Here is a 10833-nt window from a genome sequence, read left to right on the forward strand (position 1 = left end):
TTTCTAATAACAAAACAGTAATTTTCTGTTAAAAGTATGCAACAAGGAAATCATTAAAAATTTTTGTTAATTTTTATTTTTAAAAATACAATTATGGCAACGTTGGCGCGAATTATGTCTGTTGGGATTGTCATCACTTGTCATCAATGTCATTGTGTCATTTCTTGTTGTTTCATGGTAGTGATTTTTAAAAACAAAACGTTTTAAATAGGAAAACATAAAAATTTACCTTGAACGCCAAATAAAAAGCATTGATCAATAATTGAAGCAAAATTTATTAATATACATTTCAGATTCGTAGAGATCCTACCCTCTAACTAGACTGGTTCACAATTTAAAAGGTATATCCAAATATAATATAAATTTTATCTGGTACAGTGGTAAACACAAGAGCAAATTGCTTAAGTTACTAACTGCAATGTTAGTTATTCAGTAATTAAGAAATTTAAATCACATTTAAATATCCTGCATTATTTTCATGACAGGCATACTCTTCCCCAGTCAATGGCAGTTTTGTCCTAAGGCATTGATAGAGATGTAGAAAACAATGAGGTTTTGATGATCTGTTATATAAAAAGAATACGGTAAGTCATGTTCTTTGATAAATCGGTTTTATTGACTTTAAAATTTGTTTGTTGTTTTCAAAAATCTGTTATAAGTTGTTTTTCTGCATGCAACTTGCAGTAAAAAATAATTAGAATAAAACAAGACACATTGACAAATATTTAATAAAAAGCTCTTGTGACAGTTATTTCGATAATTTATTTATATAATTTCTTCCTGGCATTTGGTAAGCCATGACTAATATTAACATGATTTTTTTGTTTGTTTCAATCCATGTCCATGTGCTTTTCACGTCCATAGCTCACTATCAGTTAGATTATGGTCTTCTAGATTTGTATCTTAGTCCTTTAATGTTTTTATGTTTTGACTTTTATGTTTATTGATCACCTACATAGTAATTGTTTGATATCCATAGAAAAAGGATCCGTATCAGCTCACTCTCTATAATTAGCTAATAATTAATAGTTAAAACTTGATTTAAAATTAATTAGTGACAGTAAAAAGATAGAAATAGTAAGGAAAAAATACAAATAGGTAGCCGAAAGCAGTGAAAACTTGATCTCAGAAGAAATCGAAATAGAGGACAACAAGGCCATGGAAAAAAGTAGGAAGAAAAAGAAAAAATGTCACAGAACATCACATTTAGCTTTTATAACAACAGATCAAGAATTATCAAGAGTACAATTTGCTAATTTTCGGAATGCAAAATATCCAAACTTGTCTGATGTGATAATAAAAACAAGAAGTGGTTTTATTTTAAAAAGCAATCAAGATAAGAATCACATTAAAACACAGATGAAATCGTTAGTCCAGTCAAAAATGGTTAAAGAATACAAAGAAACATTTCCTAACCCAAATCAATCAACACCAAATAAATCACACAATGCAACCTTCTCCCATTTCATATCATCAGTGGAATTGGCTATTAAAGATACACATAAAATACCACCTTACAAATAACGGAATAAATGACAGATACTGCAAAAGAATTACATCAAGAAAAACCGAGAAACTTTCACCTCTGATTAGAATAATTACAGGAGATTAATCATCATTTCAGAATTTATTAAGTGAAGGAGTGTTCTTTAAACTACCGCTATCTTTTTACCCTAGCCATCTGCCTGAACCTTCTACTATCCCATGTTCCAAATGTTCAATAAATACCCACTCTACAGATAACTGAATCATGTTAATAAGCTGTAGGAAATCTCCCACCTCTTCTCTTCTGGAAAAATGTTTGTCATGTAATGCTGAAGACCACCAACCATGGTCACCTAAATGTCCTATCAGTCTAACTAAAAATATCGAAGGAATTCCTAATGCACCCATTAAGTCAATGAACAAAAAATCCTATGAAATTCAATTAGAAATCACTGGTACATATACTAACAAATTAAATAATCTTAAAACTAGCGATCAACTAGAAATTATCATTAAACCAAAAAACAGATTTGTACATCTATATAATTTTGACACTCATTGTGTCAGTCATCATCTGGCTCTGCAATTTGATTTTAATCTACAGCTTGATCCTAATTATACAGGGTGAGTCATGAGGAACTTTACATACTTCTACCATATGTAGAGTCCCTCAGGGAGCATATCATGTGGCCACTAAAAAATGTCAACTCCTCTTCTTTATTAATTAACAGGGTGATTTGTGTAATTGACCATTTATTTCATTTTACTGTAGTGTTTATACGGCTCATTTGATTTTTTTAATTTTTGCACGATACAGTACACTACTATCAAGCATTCGACTGGTATTAGCTAAACTAAAAAATTCCAGGACTGGCTTTGGAAAAATTAATTTAGGGATTCGTATTAAATATTACACCCTGTATATATTTTTTTTAAAATGCAATAAGTGATTTTCAAACTACATAAATAGCCAATGAAAACGACATATGCGACAATGTTGTCGCACTTTTATTAAATTTTTAGTGAACGATCAAATCTTACCAAAAATAGAACAACCATAATGAAGTATCAAATTATAAGGTATTAATTTAAACAAATGTTATAAATTTCAAACATTTAAATTAAAATGAGTTCCTACAACATAATCTAATACGTAGAAAATTAACATCTTTACTGTCACTTTGTATTATCTCTACGATAGAATCAATTGTTTTTCAATTTTAAATTTTTACTCATAGATCGTATTGGGACATTATTTTCGATAAATAATAAATTAAATTGATTAAAAAGTCAAACCTCTTGTATGTGTTAGTTTTTGTTGATTGTAAATGATTAAAATTTTATGTCAAATAATAATACATTGCATCAACTGTACTAAATAAAAATAAATCTAAAAAAGTTTAAAATGAAGGTTGGCGTTGACCGTTTGACGTTTCTTGATATTTTATACCCATTGTCATTATTGTCATTATCAATTGTTATTTATGTGTACAAGAATACATATTTCTTCTGTCATATCTATGTTAAGTACATTTTGTTAGTTTTGGTAGAGCTTTTGTTACTTTCGTTCAAAATGCCACATCAGTTTTCGACCACAGAATATGCAGACATAATATTTGTTTATGGATTCTGTAATGGGAATGGTAGGGCTGCTAGTAGAGAATATCGCAGGAGATTTCCTAATCGTCGAACTCCCAGTCATCCAACATTTGGGTCAGTTTTTAATTATTTGCGAGAAAATGGCACTTTTCCTAGTGGAAAAACAGAGCGACATGTAGATGAAGCGCAGGAAGATGACATTATGGACGCCGTTACTATATACCCTACAATAAGCACTAGACAAGTAAGTCGAGAACTCAATGTTACTCAATCAAAAGTAAGTAGAGTCTTACAAAAAAATAATCTATACCCATATCACATTCAAATGGTTCAGCGACTACATGCTGGAGATGAGATCGATAGGTTGGAATTTTGTAGATGGATTAACAATAATCGACCAACGCTATACAGGACACTATTTACAGATGAAGCCCAATTTACCAGAGACGGGATAAATAATTCACGAAATTCACATGTGTGGGCAGAAGAAAATCCCCGTGCTATTCGAGAACTTCGTTCTCAGTTAAGGTTTTCGGTTAACGTGTGGATTGGTGTCATAAATAACCAATTAGTAGGTCCTCACTTTTTTGATGGTCCTTTAACAGGGCAGGTCTATTTGAACTTTCTACAAAATATTTTGCTAAATTTGCTTGCCAACGCGAACGTTGCTATCCGAGGGATGTATTTCCAGCATGATAGGGCACCCCCACACTTTTTACTGGCAGTGAGACAACATCTCAATAATGTTTATGACAACAGGTGGATAGGACGTGCAGGTCCTATTTCGTGGCCTTCAAAATCCCCTGATTTCAATCCCGTTGATTACCATATTTGGGGACGATTGAAGCAACTAGTTTACGCAGTGAATATTAATAACCGACAACAATTAATTGATAGAATTATACATTGTTGTAATACTATTAGAAACGATCCCCAGAGTATCCGTAATTCAATATGTCAATTAACAATTCGGCAACAAAAATGTGTACAGGCTTCAGGGTTCCATTTCGAAAATCTGTTTTGAATTATTTTTATTTTGTTAACATTATTGTATCTTTTCCAGTTCTAATTTATGGGTTTATCATAACTATGTACATATTTTTAGTTTTTTTTTTAATTGTTCTTCGTTATTGTTAGTAGTTACTGTTTTTTGTCGTGCAGTGACTCAGTTTATCATTTCAATTAAAATGTTTGAAATTTATAACATTTGTTTAAATTAATTACCTTATAATTTGATACTTCATTATGGTTGTTCTATTTTTGGTAAGATTTGATCGTTCACTAAAAATTTAATAAAAGTGCGACAACATTGTCGCATATGTCGTTTTCATTGGCTATTTATGTAGTTTGAAAATCACTTATTGCATTTTAATAAAAATATATACAGGGTGTAATATTTAATACGAATCCCTAAATTAATTTTTCCAAAGCCAGTCCTGGATTTTTTTAGTTTAGCTAATACCAGTCGAATGCTTGATAGTAGTGTACTGTATCGTGCAAAAATTAAAAAAATCAAATGAGCCGTATAAACACTACAGTAAAATGAAATAAATGGTCAATTACACAAATCACCCTGTTAATTAATAAAGAAGAGGAGTTGACATTTTTTAGTGGCCACATGATATGCTCCCTGAGGGACTCTACATATGGTAGAAGTATGTAAAGTTCCTCATGACTCACCCTGTATTAATGATTGCCTAACATAACAAAATGTAATGTAAAAGTAAATACAAAATTTAAGTAGTAGGATGAAGGAATTTTTAAATGTAAGACATTAGTTGTGTCCCAATTAAATTAAAAATTTTAACACTATGTTGTCTAAATTAATAATTAGAAAACTCACTCAAGCAATAAATATCACCATTTGATTACAATCTTCCACCCTTCATTTTACCTCTTATTAAGCTAAACAGACAGTTACTCAGGCAGATCCAAATCAATCATGCATCTGAATTAAAATCACAATATAATGAACTAAACAAAGATATCCACAAAAAAAATTGCATTTTCATAAAATCAAGAAATACCTATCTCTCAAAATCTAATTTAAAATTAGTACGAGAAGTGCTGTTTTGTGTAGTTTATGAAGTGCTTTTGTGTAATTTATGTCTAATTTGCGATTGATTTTATTTTGGTTTTTGCCGCAGATTTGAAGTTATCTTTGTGACTAGGTTAATGTCGGTATTAAAAACTGAAATAGACAAGAATATAAAATGTATTCACGTGCAAAGACTTTAGTTCAGATGTGTATTATAAGGAATGCTGATAATGGTGTGTTGGTATCAAGTACTGTTCCTTTAGCCCTTGTTCAAGTTGGCAGTCTGTTACTAAACTATAGACAAAATTGACAAGAGTTTTTACATGTCGTCAGACCATTATCCTAAATTTCAAGTAAAACAAACTCATTCCATCATTGAAAATATACACTGTATTTTATTTTCAATTTTCAAGAACACAATTTTTCATTAAAGTTACACAGTATATTGTTACATAAACAAATTATAAATTTATTAAATCATTTTTATTTTATTAGAAAATAAGATGATTTTTCTTAATAGGCCTTCTAATCACAATTTTTTGTGTACAGGCGTCAGTATAAGCCATTTTTTTCGTTTTGTTTTTAGTAAACAAGCATGTTAAAGTACCTATGAACAGATAATATATATAAGATAACTTATCTCTGCCGTAGTATCCAATAAATAAGTATGTTGTTATATTTTGCAGAAAACCAATACTTTAATTGATATTCTTTTTTTCCCAGCACTTCGCATCCTGTTCTGTTTTCATTCTAATCGTTTTTTCTTGCATAACCACTTCTCGTCATTGCTTTGTCTACATGTTTGTATTTAAAAATCTAATATATATTGTTAAACAAATTTTTTTTTTTTTTTTTTTAGAGAATATTATTGTTTCCGGATCGACCCCAGAATTGAAAGAAACAGATAAATTAATTTCAAATGCTGTTTACCATCTGTTATTCAAGGTATATAATTTGACATATGCTATAGAGTGGAAGTTAAATTGAGTTCAGCTTAGTTATAAGAGGTTTTAGTGCTGTGCCGTGTAAACGCCGAAAAATTGGTCCTCTAACAGTTAATGAAAAAACATTAATATTTAATTGTTTTAAATCATTTACAGACAAACGTTTATGTGAAAGTGTTGATGAGACCGTTGAGTTAGTTAGCAGTACACTTGGTGTTGGGAAATCTACGATTTACAGAGTTATTAAAGAAGAGAAATGTGGTAGTTTTCAAATGCCACGTAATGCTCCAGGGAAACCAAAATTTCAAATAGAATATCATTTTAAAGAAGGACTTCGACGGAAAGTGCATGAATTCTTCTTTAGACAAGAATTTCCAACATTGGATAAAGTTCTTGTCTCAGTTCGAGATGATAAGGATTACCCAGAAATGAGTCGAAGTATGTTATGGAAACTTTTAAAAGAAATAGGCTTCCGCTGGAAAAAGAATCCCAGAAAGTCTATTTTATTAGAAAGAAGCGATATTGTCATATGGAGAAGACATTTTCTAAGAACCATAAAGGAAATGAGAAACCAAAAAAGAAAAATATTTTATCTTGATGAAACATGGATCAACGAGGGTCATACACCAAATAAATTTTGGCAGGATGAAACTGTTACAAGTCAAAGGCACGCTTTTGTAAATAACTTATCTACTGGTTTAAACCCACCATCAGGAAAGGGACGCAGGCTGATAATAGTACACATTGGCAGTTCAGACGGTTTTGTTGAAGGTGGTTTATTAACAACAAATGATAGATCTCCTTCCTAAGAACTGTGTAATAGTAATGGATAATGCAAGTTATCACTCCAGACTTATAGAAGGACTGCCCAAAACCAAGTGGTTAAAAAAAGACTTGCAGAATTGGCTGAATTCAAAAAATATTACGTACCATCCCGGATCTATAAGAAAGGAACTTTATTCGTTGTGTGCCCTTCATAAAGAAAAATTTAAAAAATACGAAATTGATGAAATTGCCAAAAATCGTGGAATGACAGTACTTAGATCCCTACCATATCATTGTGAATTAAACCCGATTGAGCTGGTATGGGCACAGATAAAGAGTGAAGTTTCAAGAAAAAATACCACTTTTAAAATTCGTGATGTTAAACAGTTGTTTTTGGAGGCCGTAAATAATGTAAAACCTGAAAACTGGGAAAAGGCAGTAAATCACACTATTAAAGAAGAGGAAAAAATGTGGAAGCTGGACAATATTACTGATAAAATGATCGAGCCAGTTATTATAAATCTTGGTTCTGAAAGTTCATCTTCTGAATCTGATTTGGATTTGTAACAAGTAGCTGTAAGTTTTATATTAATATTTTTATTCATCTATTTAACATACCTTAGACGGTTTTAAAAACTATTTTTCTCTTTTGTAATTTTTAAAAATTAAAAAAAATGTGAATTTTTTAAAACCCTTTTTAATGTAGGCCAGTCAGTTCTAATATAGTGTGTGATAAAAGAGAAATGTAAACAAAAGAGGTCTTTTGTTTACATACACATAACACTTTATAACACTGAAATAATTCATTTATTTTTTACAATTATTCAAAGTAATTTTTCAATTAATCTTGAGCACTTCCATGGAGTGGTCGGAGCTACCAGTTAAAATTATGCTAATTACTCTCTCGTTCATAAAAATAAACTATAATACCAGACAATAATTTATTGATTAATCTAGATAGTTAAAATCATTACAATACTTTACAATTACTTTTTGGTAATAACCTCTCAACTGTAATAGATTCAATAATGCGTACATTTCACAAACGATAAAAAATAAACGGTAATTAAATCAATGTATGTTTTAGGCGGAAGTACGAGTACATATGGTGATATTAGTCATAAAGAGGATATAGTTTTTTCTAAGAAAGAAAAAAGGGATACACCAATCTGATTGTCACCTGCAGATGCCACACCGACTGGAGGTAATTTAAGTAATAGATCGTCGCGGAAACAGAAACTCAGATTAAAGATAAGACATTTACGAAGAAACATCAGGAAGCTGAAAAAAAATGCAAAATATTGCTCCTAGAGATTTTTTTAAAATGTGTTACAAATTTTTGGATCAACCTTTATCAGAAATTGTAAAATCACATATGTAGCTCAAAAGGGCAAAAAACAACATCCGGGATGTACAGTCAAGATATGAAGCAGTTTTCCTTGGCATTGTATTTTTTTAAGTCCAAGTGCCTATAAGTATATTAGCAGTTTATTAACCCCTCCAACAGAAAGAAGCCTACAGAGAATTACGCAAAACATCTCATGTAAGCCAGGTTTAGATAATGATGACTAATTTAAAGCCCTTCAACTGAAAATCAAAACAATGCTAGACCAGGATAAGCATTGCATACTCTGCATCCATGAGATGGCTATAAAGTCAAATCTTTATTTTGACCAGGGTCATGATAAAATAGTCGGATATGAAGACACTGGGGATGCAATAGGGTATTCTTTATGCAAAAATGTTTTAGTGATCATGATCAAAGGTCTTTATTCATCCTGAAAACAACCTGTTGCGTTTTTTTTGTTGGAATGCAGTTAGTAAATAGTATAGTACCTATTATTGAAAAATGTTTATTAATATTAACTGATGTAGATTTTGTATTTTGACGGCATTGTACGTGACGTGGGTTCAAATTTTGTACAATTAACAAACATATTAGGAGTTTTCCCTGGCAATTCAGAATTTGAATTGAGTAGAAAACCGCTTATTTACATTTTTGAACCATGTCACTTGATTAAAGCAACTAGAAATGATTGTCTTAAACATTCTTTTAATTTTAAAGCTAAAAAAACATCTTGGGTGTTCATTAGCAGTTTTTTAAGAATGTGTTTGATGGACCTCAATTTCAAATAGATTTTTTCGAGGAAGCGCTTACATTGTAAAAGAAATCAAAGTATAGATAATATCAAAGAAATAACAAATACATAGATTAAAATTTATTAAATGTTGGAGAATAACTATTAACAGTTTGTTAAAATTGAAAAGTGTTTGGCAGTGTTAGACAGCAAAGTGGAAATAACGTAAAGCCGACTGCCATTGAGTTTGAAACAACATTTCACAAGCTGTTCTGTCAAAATTATTTCCATTCAGAAACAATGAATTGTAAGGATGATTTAAGTGAATTGTTGCTAAATATAAAATCTACAGTCATGTCTTAATTCAGGCATCTCAATAAGACAAAAGATAAATAATGCTTTCAGTTATGTTTGTGGATATTTATTGAAGAAATGCCTTGAAATTCACAACTGCGATACTTGTAAAACATTTACAATATACTGTCAAGAACTGTATACCAATAACTTATTTATTCATTTCAAGGCGTTTCACGAGGGAGAAAATATTTTTACGTCATTTATACTCACCACCAAAGAATTTTATTAAATTTGTATATATTTTAGATTCTAGATTGTCAGTTTAATTCTAAATTATTTCAGGAGACCACGGTGTATCAAATAAAATATTTTCTTCAATGCAGGAAGTAAACTTTGTTCATCCTTGTGAAGAGTTCCCGAATTTGTACTTAAAAAAGTTATTTATAAGATTAAATGTTTTTATAATAAATACATTAACAATGAAGTCGAGTAAAAATAATAAAGAAAAAATAGAAAGAAAGAGAAAAATATTACAACATTTTTATAATTAATATTTTAAGTACATATTCATCAATACATGACTTTATTTATTATTATTGTAGTACTCTATTTTATATTTATTGAAAGTAAATGTTTTTTCTTAAATAGAATCTATATTTAAGAAAGGGGATAGAAAACGATGCGAAAACTACAGAGGAATAAGCGTAATATCATCAATAGGAAGATTATATGGGAAGATACTGCGAGAAAAGATAGAGCAAGCGATAAAAGGCAAAATTGGGGAGGATCAGGCAGGCTTCACGGCAGGAAGATCATGCATAGACCACATATACACAATGAAACAACTGTTGGAACAGACAAAAGCAAAAAATAAAGATATACATTTGGTATTTGTGGACCTGAGAAAGGCGTATGACTCTGTACAAAGGTCAGAACTATGGGAGGTAATGTACAAATTAGAAATACAAACAGAACTCATAGAAGCTACAAAAGCTCTGTATAAAGAAAATAAAGTGTCCATTAAAATGGGAACAAGAATCATAGGAGACTTCACCACAACAAAAGGGCTCCTGCAGGGATGTTGCACATCTTCAGCCCTATTCAAAATATACTTAGAGAAAGCCTTGACTACATGGAAAAGAAAATGCGAAGGCATGGGAGTACCGGTACGGAACGAATACCTATATACGTTAAGCTTTGCAGACAATCAAGTAGTGGTTGCACAAGACCAAGACGACCTCAGCTACAAGATGAAGAAACTACAAGAAGAATATACCAAGGGGCTGGCCTAGATATTAACCTCGCGAAAACAGAATACCTATCTACAAGTGAAGAAGACATAGAAGATCTACAGATCGATGACAACATAACAATCAAAGGAAAGGATAAATTCAAATACTTGGGGTTTATAATCACGAAAAAGGCAACAACAGAGGAAGAAATTACACAAAGATTAGGACAAACAAGAACAGTAATCCGACAACTTAACTCAGTATGGTGGGATAGACATCTAAATATGAAGACAAAAACACAGATTTATAAAACATTAGTGCGAAGTATTATGACACATGGGGCTGAAAATTGGATCATAAACAAGAAAAACAGCAGTAAGAAAGTAGCAACAGAG

At 30.9% G+C, this 10833-nt stretch overlaps 1 long non-coding RNA gene across 2 annotated transcripts; it reads left to right on the top strand.

Annotated features, from left to right (window-relative positions):
- Positions 1–210: 210 nt before the first annotated feature.
- Positions 211–9766, top strand: LOC140451985 (uncharacterized). 2 transcript variants are annotated; one of them, XR_011952115.1, is made up of 4 exons: positions 211–341; positions 486–584; positions 5982–6067; positions 7919–9766. It is a non-coding gene; the product is annotated as an uncharacterized lncRNA (long non-coding RNA). The 2 variants fall into 2 exon arrangements; XR_011952114.1 differs by lacking the exon at positions 7919–9766 and having other exon boundaries at positions 5982–6752.
- Positions 9767–10833: the final 1067 nt, after the last annotated feature.

Source organism: Diabrotica undecimpunctata, chromosome 10 (genome assembly GCF_040954645.1).
Source record: "Diabrotica undecimpunctata isolate CICGRU chromosome 10, icDiaUnde3, whole genome shotgun sequence".
Lineage (NCBI taxonomy): Eukaryota > Metazoa > Arthropoda > Insecta > Coleoptera > Chrysomelidae > Diabrotica > Diabrotica undecimpunctata.